This window comes from Notothenia rossii (assembly GCF_949606895.1).
Source record: "Notothenia rossii genome assembly, chromosome: 5".
Taxonomy (NCBI): Eukaryota; Metazoa; Chordata; class Actinopteri; order Perciformes; family Nototheniidae; genus Notothenia; species Notothenia rossii.
The window spans coordinates 12,192,161-12,201,558 of NC_136903.1; positions in this window are offsets into that span (position 1 = coordinate 12,192,161).

Consider the following 9,398-nt stretch of genomic DNA (forward strand, 5'->3'; position numbering starts at 1 on the left):
CACAGCAAAGGTCTGAGGTAGCAAAATAGTAATTCTAACGTGCAGCTGTGATGTTTATTATGGTAACATATATTACATTTTAAAATAATATATTTATTTTAGCTGAATCTTTGGTCTAAACTTAAGTGACTTTTAATACGTTTCTAATTAGCACTTAAACTAAAAGTACATATATTTTGTATTTTGAAAATGAAAGTTTGACCTGCTAATGACACTAGACCACCAAAGATATTACAAGTCATCCTGAATATCTGGACTACATTTTAGTAGAATCCCCCCCCCCCAATAGCTATTGATCATGTCTTTCTAAAGCTGGGAAACATGATTGCTTCCAAATGTTTATGGTAATCCATTCTGCAGTTATTAGATATTTCAGTGTGTAATTACTTTAAGTGGTGTAGCCTACCGACTGACAGTCAGACTGACATTGCCGTCATCACATCCACGTGTTAGCTACCTAAGAAAGGTCATTTGTGGATCTTCTCTAAACCTGCATTTGAAATATCATTCCAGAAAATAATTTGAATCTCTTCCTCAAAAAGGTAAACTAGATTAATGACACACTGTCTCACAGCTACACTGTGTGGATCAATGTTTAAACAAATAATCCATACCCGGGGCACCCGCGGGTGGCTGCTCCTCTTTTCTGGCTCAACAGTCATAAACAACAGCTCAAAGAGCTTCCACATTGACCCCAGGGGCTCTCGCCTCCGCTGCCATCCCATCCAAGATAGCATGGCATGTTTTATAGATGCATAACATTCAAACACACAAAAATAAGGATGTTGTTACTCAGTCTCAATCTTATATTGGCTTTTTATGACCCAGTTGAAGTAAATGTCATTGAGATTGAGCATTCAAAATGCACAAGTAATACCATCTGTATTAGCACTCATAAAACAGGGTATCAATCACTCCAACTGACCTTTTTCCCCCTGATAAAGTGTCTCATCAATGAGCTACATCCCAGTGCCTGAGGGCTTAAGGACTATTGGTTGAAATCAATGCAATGCCAAGTATTGTTAGTGAACAATATGCCCCATGATTCAATACTCCGCACTCTCTTGATTGCATTGTACACACCACTGACAAGCAGCATTAATGGGCTGAGCATGTGATTCATGGTAACTGATTGACTGCAAGGACTATTACAGGCTTCCACTTTCATGCACCAGCATGACAGCAGCATCATTGGCCATAAATTGCCTCTGACTTGGCCAAATGCCAAGAATATGTGTGTTGTTTGTTTGCCTGCAAATTAATGTATCATTTTGTCTTTGTCTGCTGACCTTTTGGAGGCATGCAAAAGACCTTGAGCTACCTTTGGCTCCTATTTTTGGTTTGTTAGTTGAAGTTCTCGTGGACCCTATATGACAATCTCTCAGCACAGTGACATTCATATGAAAGTAATTTCCTGTTTTGACTCAAGTTGTTTTAAATGCTTTATAATTACATTGAACTGGGTAAAGTTTGTTCTGTAGGCTACACTTGTATTTCAGTTGACTTTTCCCTTTATCTTTTCAGTCCCTTGAGTCCTCAACCTCATATAGTGTAGGTCATTTAATTGTCTTCCACATGTATCCTCTTTCACTGGCATTTCCTAATGAATGTATCGTCCCTGGGCCCACTCACAGAGGTTGCTTCATTGACTATTGGAGCAGCTCGACCCGTGCGTGGAACCTTTTAATTGTTTTTCCCAGAGTCTGACAGCCGTCGACACATGATGGATTTGCCACAACAAGTATCTCTGACACGGAAAAGGACAATGCTTAAGTGCTTTGAAAAACGTTCACGGGCAAATGAGAACTTTTGAAAAATGTGGCTATAGCACATCAAACTTAGATTTTTAATGGTTGGATTTCCAAGCTTGGCTTTAGACCAGAGAAGTGTCTCTCGTTTGGAGTTGAAAGTACGTTCAAGAAAATCCCCAGGGCTAATAGGCTGTTCCACAAACTCCACAATTTAACACAAGGCTCTCTCCACCTCATGAACTGTTGGCTCTGATGGAAGTGTTAAATGAGCTGGGGTTTTCTGGAAAAAAGTAGAAATGCCCCTCATGTGAAACCTATTATAAAAACCTAATCTCAATCTAATTTAGCATTCTATTCCTTGCACCACTCTAAGGCATTTGTAACACTGAAATAGATTAATCAGACACATTACAGCAACAATGCAATTTAAGGTTACCAAGCTGCAAAATGCATAATGAGCTATATTGCTTCAAATAAGGAAGAAAGCACAAATTGCTCCAAGAAAGCAATTTTTCAGACCCCTTTATTATTTTCAAGGGCACTTTCAGCACCAAAAACCCAGAGATGGTTCCTCATCAAAGCTTCTGTAAGTCATTATCATTATTTATGCATGCTTGGAGCAAAGGCGGGCCTAATTTTCAGTAAAATGACTGATAGCAGATTAGTCTAGAATAGGGTATGAGGGAATATTTAGAAACTTAAAATGAAAGACAATCACTCTCCTCTTCAATGAAGACTTTTCGCTTGCATTGTGAGTTTTTACAGCAGCTGTTCTGATCCCGTGAACAAGAAGCATTATCACTTTATAAGATATTCTGTGTTCTTACAGAGCAGAACAAATAAAAAATGTTCTCCATGTTCCAAAACAGCAAAATACCAGATTCGTTCTTTACTACACCAGAACTCATTTGTTGCACCGGTACAAAGTAAACATTCCCCATTAAAAGTCAGTCTTATACCTAAGTAAAAGGCTAGAAGTGTTATATGCTAAATGTACATCATCTTAGAAGTGCTGAGGGGAAATGTCTCTAATGGTTTAAAGGCAAAAAGATTGGGAGCCACTGGGTAAATGTTCAGCAATAAATATATGTTTTAATTATTATAACCAGATACGATATCTATTAACTATAACTGTTTAATCGATTCAGTGGAAAAAACACAACTCTTTTAAACATATAAGATATCACTTTTGAAACAGAGTGAAGTAAACATTTAAACTAGCATTACATGGGAATAGGATAAAAGTAACTCAAATGTATTCTTTCCACCACAGCATATTTTCTCCCAAATCCAATATGTTCTTGTTTTATGGTATTATATCCAGGGCAACCTAACTCAACTGGCTCCCTCAGTTAATTGTAATTTGATAGTAAAATAGCTTTATGGCCACAAAACATTGTACTACCAAAGATATTAAGAGTGAAACCTTAGTTGTACAGAAAGGCAGCCTCGAGGAGACGTCATTCGTGCCTTAAAATAAGCAGCCATCATATTTTGAGGGATATTAACAGGGAGAGAGGAGAAACTGCCTTTATTTTAAAAGTTGTCCATCATGTCTAGAGAATAACCAGATTTAAATTAAAGTGGGAAATCTTTATTGTCATGGGACCCAGAGTGAGTCACTGGTATGTGCCTTAAGGGTCTGACTTCGCTCTATTTAATTATCTCCCTCCTACATGCATGGATTTCCTTTTACCTTTACCCGGCGGCCATGCAATGTTCGTTCACTCAATATTCTACCTATAGAGGTGTTCAAGATAAATCAATTAAAGGGCTGTGATGTGGAATCAGGTCTCAATTGTTACATTGAGAGAAACATTTACACTCAATGCTGTTTTTATATTGTATTCCTATTATTGCAGAAACACCCCTCTGTTTGTACAATGTGTGTTGCTTGAAATGATGATATGATTGCTTCACTTCAAACGTGGAATATTGATGAGTCATTGTTTGACACTAAACCAACAATGTATGATCAATTATTTGTGCTTGTCCTCCTTCTGGACATATGGGATGAACTAATGCATAGTCATATAAACATGAACACACATTCGCAGAAGGTTATATCTGACATTACTAATAAAGCCTGGAATATGCAACTTTATGTAACATTTGAATGACAATTTAATAAGAAGATTAAGTTCTAATCCTGTTTGCAGATCAGTGAGGTGTACCGTGTGACATTGGAGGATAATCCAGGAAGCTTCTCAAATAATTATTTTACGAACACAAACGTTGATATAATAATCCTTTGTGTCATAATTGTGGAATTTGAGTTCCAACCCATAATGTTGGAGTAGCTCACATGTTAACTAATAGACCTCAGGTTGAAGAGCCACAGGCAGGACCAAAGGGCCGTGTCATAACCTCAGACTGTGTAGGATGTGTTTTTTCCACCAAGCCACCCTCCTAGCAAATGAATAATTAAATTCTAAATGTTATTACAACTGTACAACTTAATTGTCCTAAAGTTGAAGTTCGATGGCAACCCGATCAGAGTTCAGTAAAAGCTTTCAGTTCTTGAAGGAGTTTGTAGTCTCTGCTGACATCACCACTGAAGAAACTGTGGGCGTCAGAAGTTAAAGGTCACAACTTTAAGACTCTAAAGTTGAAGAGGTTTCCAGCTTTGCATAGCGAATCAAATCCAAATACAACTTACACTATTCTTTTGATGACTACAATTTCATCATTTTTTTTCCACATCAGGAAATTTAGCAAGGAGAGTTTTCAGTGTGTTTGTTTTCATTTGTGAAAAGCTGATTAGAGGGTAAACAGACATTTAGCTACATTCAGTATTTTCTGTGATTTGGAATGAGCTGAGGAGTAAACAATAGATTTAACAGGCTTGTAAATATTGTTCGAGGAGCTGCAAAAGATCCTTGTTTCTCAAAAATGATCATTCTCACAACAAACCAGTAATAGATATAATCAAGGCTACGTGTGAAAAACAGTTCTATTAGAAGAGGAAACCTGACTGAAAAGCTGACTAAATGAAATGCAAATTCATTGAAATGCAGATTAAATATGTAGACATCACCTTCCGGGTCTCAGTGATGACACTGTCTCTGATTATATATTATAATGTAGCAGCTTTCTGCTGCAGTCCTTCCTACTCTGCTTTCTAATGAACAGAAATTTTGAGCACCAGAGCAGAGAGTCATAAAAACATAATTTGCCTTCATGCTGCCACTTTGAACAACCTTTCAGGCAACTGCACTTTCCTTTCATTCCATTAGGAAGTGTGTAAATGAAACTAAATGGGGAAATAGAACAACTCTGCAAAAGTATTTTTCTTAATATTCTCAAGCTTTTGATCAAATTAAAATCAGCATGTGCCGCGCTTTGCGACAGATACAGGTAGGCCTGTCGCGATAATCGATAAATTGACTTATCGTACGATAAATAAAAATGGACTCGATAACTTTTCTGAGCTCGATAAATTGCCGTTTACATGCGTGTTTGTTTACATAAGGATGTGACCAGCATTTTAGCTAGGAGCGCTGTGGCTGCCAGACGAGCTGTGGCTGCCGTCCATGCGCGCTGTGAGGGGCGGGGCTGACACACAGCCAGGTCAGGACACTGTGTGCACGTACAGCAGCGTAGCAGGCAAATTAATAATATAGCGACAAGCGGGAGACAACGTGTGACTTACTCGCGGGGAATTTAAAATGAAATGGAATTGGTTACAAAACCTACACATCTCGATTCTCCGGTGTGGCAGTATTTTGGATTCAAGCCAAATCAACGAGGCCAACCTACGGACTTGAATGAGCCGGGCGGTGTGTCGCATTTGTTTAAAAAAGGTAGCGACAAAAGAAGGCAATACCACGCATTTTAAACTACACCTAAAACACAACCACTCCATTCCGTTTTCCCAGCTGGTAGCAAACACGGCAGCTGGAGATGGAGAGCCCCCACCTTCCCGACAGTTTACAATCAAAGATGCATTTGCCCGGCAATGCAAACATGTTGGTGTTCCTTGCTCGAAAACTTCGAAAAACAGATTTGGATATGGCCTGTTGAGGCATCTGGGCCTTTGTATGGACAGTAGACTGTACACATGACTGTTGTTTTAAGGAGATTTTTTTTGCTTGTGAGACAATGTGTGCTCATATTGATTTATTTATATATATATTTATATATATTTATCTATCCATCTATATAGAGATGGATAGATAGATGGATTGAGAGCTCTGTTTTCCAGCCTGAGTCTATTTAATTTATTGTTTTGGTTGTGTGTGATTTAATTAATTTATTATAATTTAATTAATTTGTTTTATTTATTATATATCATTTATATATTTTAATATTATTTCACATTTCATTTGCAATGTTGAATGTTCAATAAAAAGTTCTGTTTGAAAGGATGTACTAGAATTATTATGATATATTATCAGTATGTCAGTGGTCTAAAATGGTCTTACAATGGTGCCGACAATATTATCGTTTATCGCAATAATTTCCAGGAACATTTATCGTCCAACAAAATTATTTATCGTGACAGGCCTAGATACAGGTCTAAATCATCAAGCATTTATCTCGAGCTATTCAAAGCTTTATCCAAATTCAATTAACATTAGGGAGAGATACCTTATCCCTAATCCTAATTATAGGGTGTGGCATTTATATGACTTGTCCACACAGAGCCATTTTAATGCACTCCCAAAGCACTATTTCACTGACTCCGTGCTATAGCTGTAATGCTACTAAGTTAAGAGCGACCATTCAGCTGATATGATATGATTGTTCTCTCCATCAGCTAGGCTAAAGGTGTGGAATGCAGTGAACACAAAGCTGAGGTGATGCCATCAATAGACAGAGTTGGATAATAATCAACATTGGGGGATTATGTTAAACCTTGTGTGACATATATTTCTTTCTTTCATTGCATTTAGATTTCTCACACTTGAATTATGCATGAAACCACAAATGACTGGCTTGAAAACACAATCTTGCATATAAAGAGGCGATACAATCATCAGTGAATTGAGTAACATGGTTTTATGGTCCAAAATGAAAAAAAGAAAATGCATTCTCTTGAAATGTCTATTTTCTATACACCTCCAGCTGTGCCACTCTGTCCACTCACTTGTGCAATTGTGTTGTAGACAAAAAGAAGATCCACAAATTGCAAGACCTCTGTTGCCTGCTGGGAATTTACCAATCTTGCCACATTGACTAAAATATATAAACCCTTTTACTTGAAATGCCATTGTTTTTTGCTCTGTTGTGGCGGGGTTGGTTTTCAGAAACCACTCCTCTGTTCTCAGTTGTCAGTCTGTGTCATTATTATTCAGGTGTTGGCGTCCCAGGAGAGATCCTCCCATTGGAGGCTGCATCTCCTGTTTTTCCCACATATTCCTCCATTATACAGTGAATACAAATAACAAACACTATCTCTCTCTGCGTTGCTTCTGGCCACTCTTGCAGTCTGTGACAACAACAGGCATATTGGATTGGTTGAATAGAAATCCCCCTCTATTATAGTGGAACGACAGCACAGCAAATCTTTTTCAGCACATCATTGTGGTCACAGTACAAGTAATCAGAGGGAGGGTACCGTTGGTTCCCACATGTTTAACTTCAACCTCACCCTCGACAACTGCACTCATAGGGTAGGGTCATTTTTGACCGCCAGCTTAAATTCCATAAACACCTAACCCACATATAGGAATGCCTTCTTCCACCTCAAAAACATTTCCCGCCTCCGCCCATCACTCCCCTTCTCTGCTGTAGAAACCTTCATCCACGCATTCATCACATCAAGACTGGACTGCTGTAATAGCATCCTGCCTGGCTCATCATACAACATCCACAACGAACTCCAACATATCAACAAAACTCCGCCGCCCACCTCCTCACCCACACCCGCTCCCAAGACCACATCGCCCTATACTGTACGCCAACGGGTACATTTAAAAAGTCCTCCTCCTAACCACACAAAACCCTCAACAATCAGACCCCCTCCTACGTCAATCGAACCAATCACCGAACCTGGGGTGACAGATCATTCTCCATCACTGCCTCCACCCGCTTGAACTCACTCCCACAACAAATCAGATTCTTCAAGACACTGAACAAATCTCACCTTTTCAGATAAGCTTTTGGTGTTTGATACATTTTTTGTCCTTGTGCTAAATGTGGTTTTATTGCTCGATTTAAAATGACATTTAATCTGAATTTTGTACCTCTGTAAAGCGTCTTTGAGCACCTGATAAAGCACTCGATAAATACAATGTATTATTATTATTATTATTAATAAAGTGATGGTCACATTTACATGCATATTCAAATATGTGACTTTTGTTTAATGTTCATTTAGAGATCCTCATAGAAAGCACATGTGTTTAGTCTTCCTAGGCAATAATGAAATACAATAGTATTGAGTAGCTGCTTCGTCTGACTGTTAGTATGCAGAGAAAAGACTGTTGACAGACCAAAAAACATGAACATGAATATAATGTTTATTGAAGTGATGGAGCAGTGTTGGTGAGTCTCAAACCTGATCTAATTCTTCTCCTCTTTCAAGTATACTTGAAAACTTAAAGTGCAAATCAGCGGGGCATTGTAGGCTTTAACAGTTGTCAAACAGGAGTAAGTCATATATGTTAGAGACTATTTTCAATCAGCGGATTATTATGATTTTGCACTCTAGTGAGTATCAACAGCAGCAAGATGGTGTTTGTTGGATCGACTCAAAATAAACTACAGCGCCCATGTTGCTGTAAATCAAAGACCATGGCACCCAGTGCTAGGTGTGCCTCGTTGATGGGTTTTTATTACTTGCTGTAAAGCAATCGAGCTCTCTGGCACAGAAGAAGATGCCATTTCAGGTTAGGCTGAAAAAACCATACTTACTAAAAGTTTAGATTCACTGTTGGTGTTACTCTTTTTATGGATTTGTTGCAATAAGAGATATATTAAATAACACCAGACTTATGATTTCAATTACATATATCCCCAAACACATTGGCTGGAAGGTGGGGAAGAAGCACTTTGGAGAGACAACCCATCCATCAAAGAGTGAACACAAATTGGCAGACAAACACCTGGGGGAAATTTAGAGTCTGTAATCCAGCTGACCTGTATGTGTTTGGGCTTTGTGATGGCATTGACATTAAAAAGGACCAGTCAAACTCAGGAGTGTTTTCGTTTTGTTTCCTACGGCAAGGTGATGCAAACTGGTAGTTCACACGCTCACGCTTCATTTGCTACAATGTTTTATCCCCTAACTGAATCTCCCAAAGTTTGATCAAAAGACTTCTTTCTGCAATCGAGTCCTTTCTCCTCCCCATTTATTTAGTCCTCTATAATGAAAATAAATACTGCCTTGCAGCAATAAGCAAAATTGAGCGCTAAACTTCTGACTTCCTCCAAAAAAATCCTTTTTTTATTCTCTTGTAGTGCCTTCAGAATTTGCTACAAACCTTCAGTGTAGAGATTTAAATAGTTATCTCTGAAGAAATGCCTTCAAGCCATAAAACCTCTTGTACGTCTTTTGTACTCTCAGTGTTGCTCTCTGTCAGCCATGATCCAATGGGGATAGAAGCGTGGTGAATGAATTCAAGAAAATCCTAACAAGAGACAAACCAACGTATTAAAGACAGAACTATTTAACTGCTATGCGAAATTTCTGGGGAGAATGTG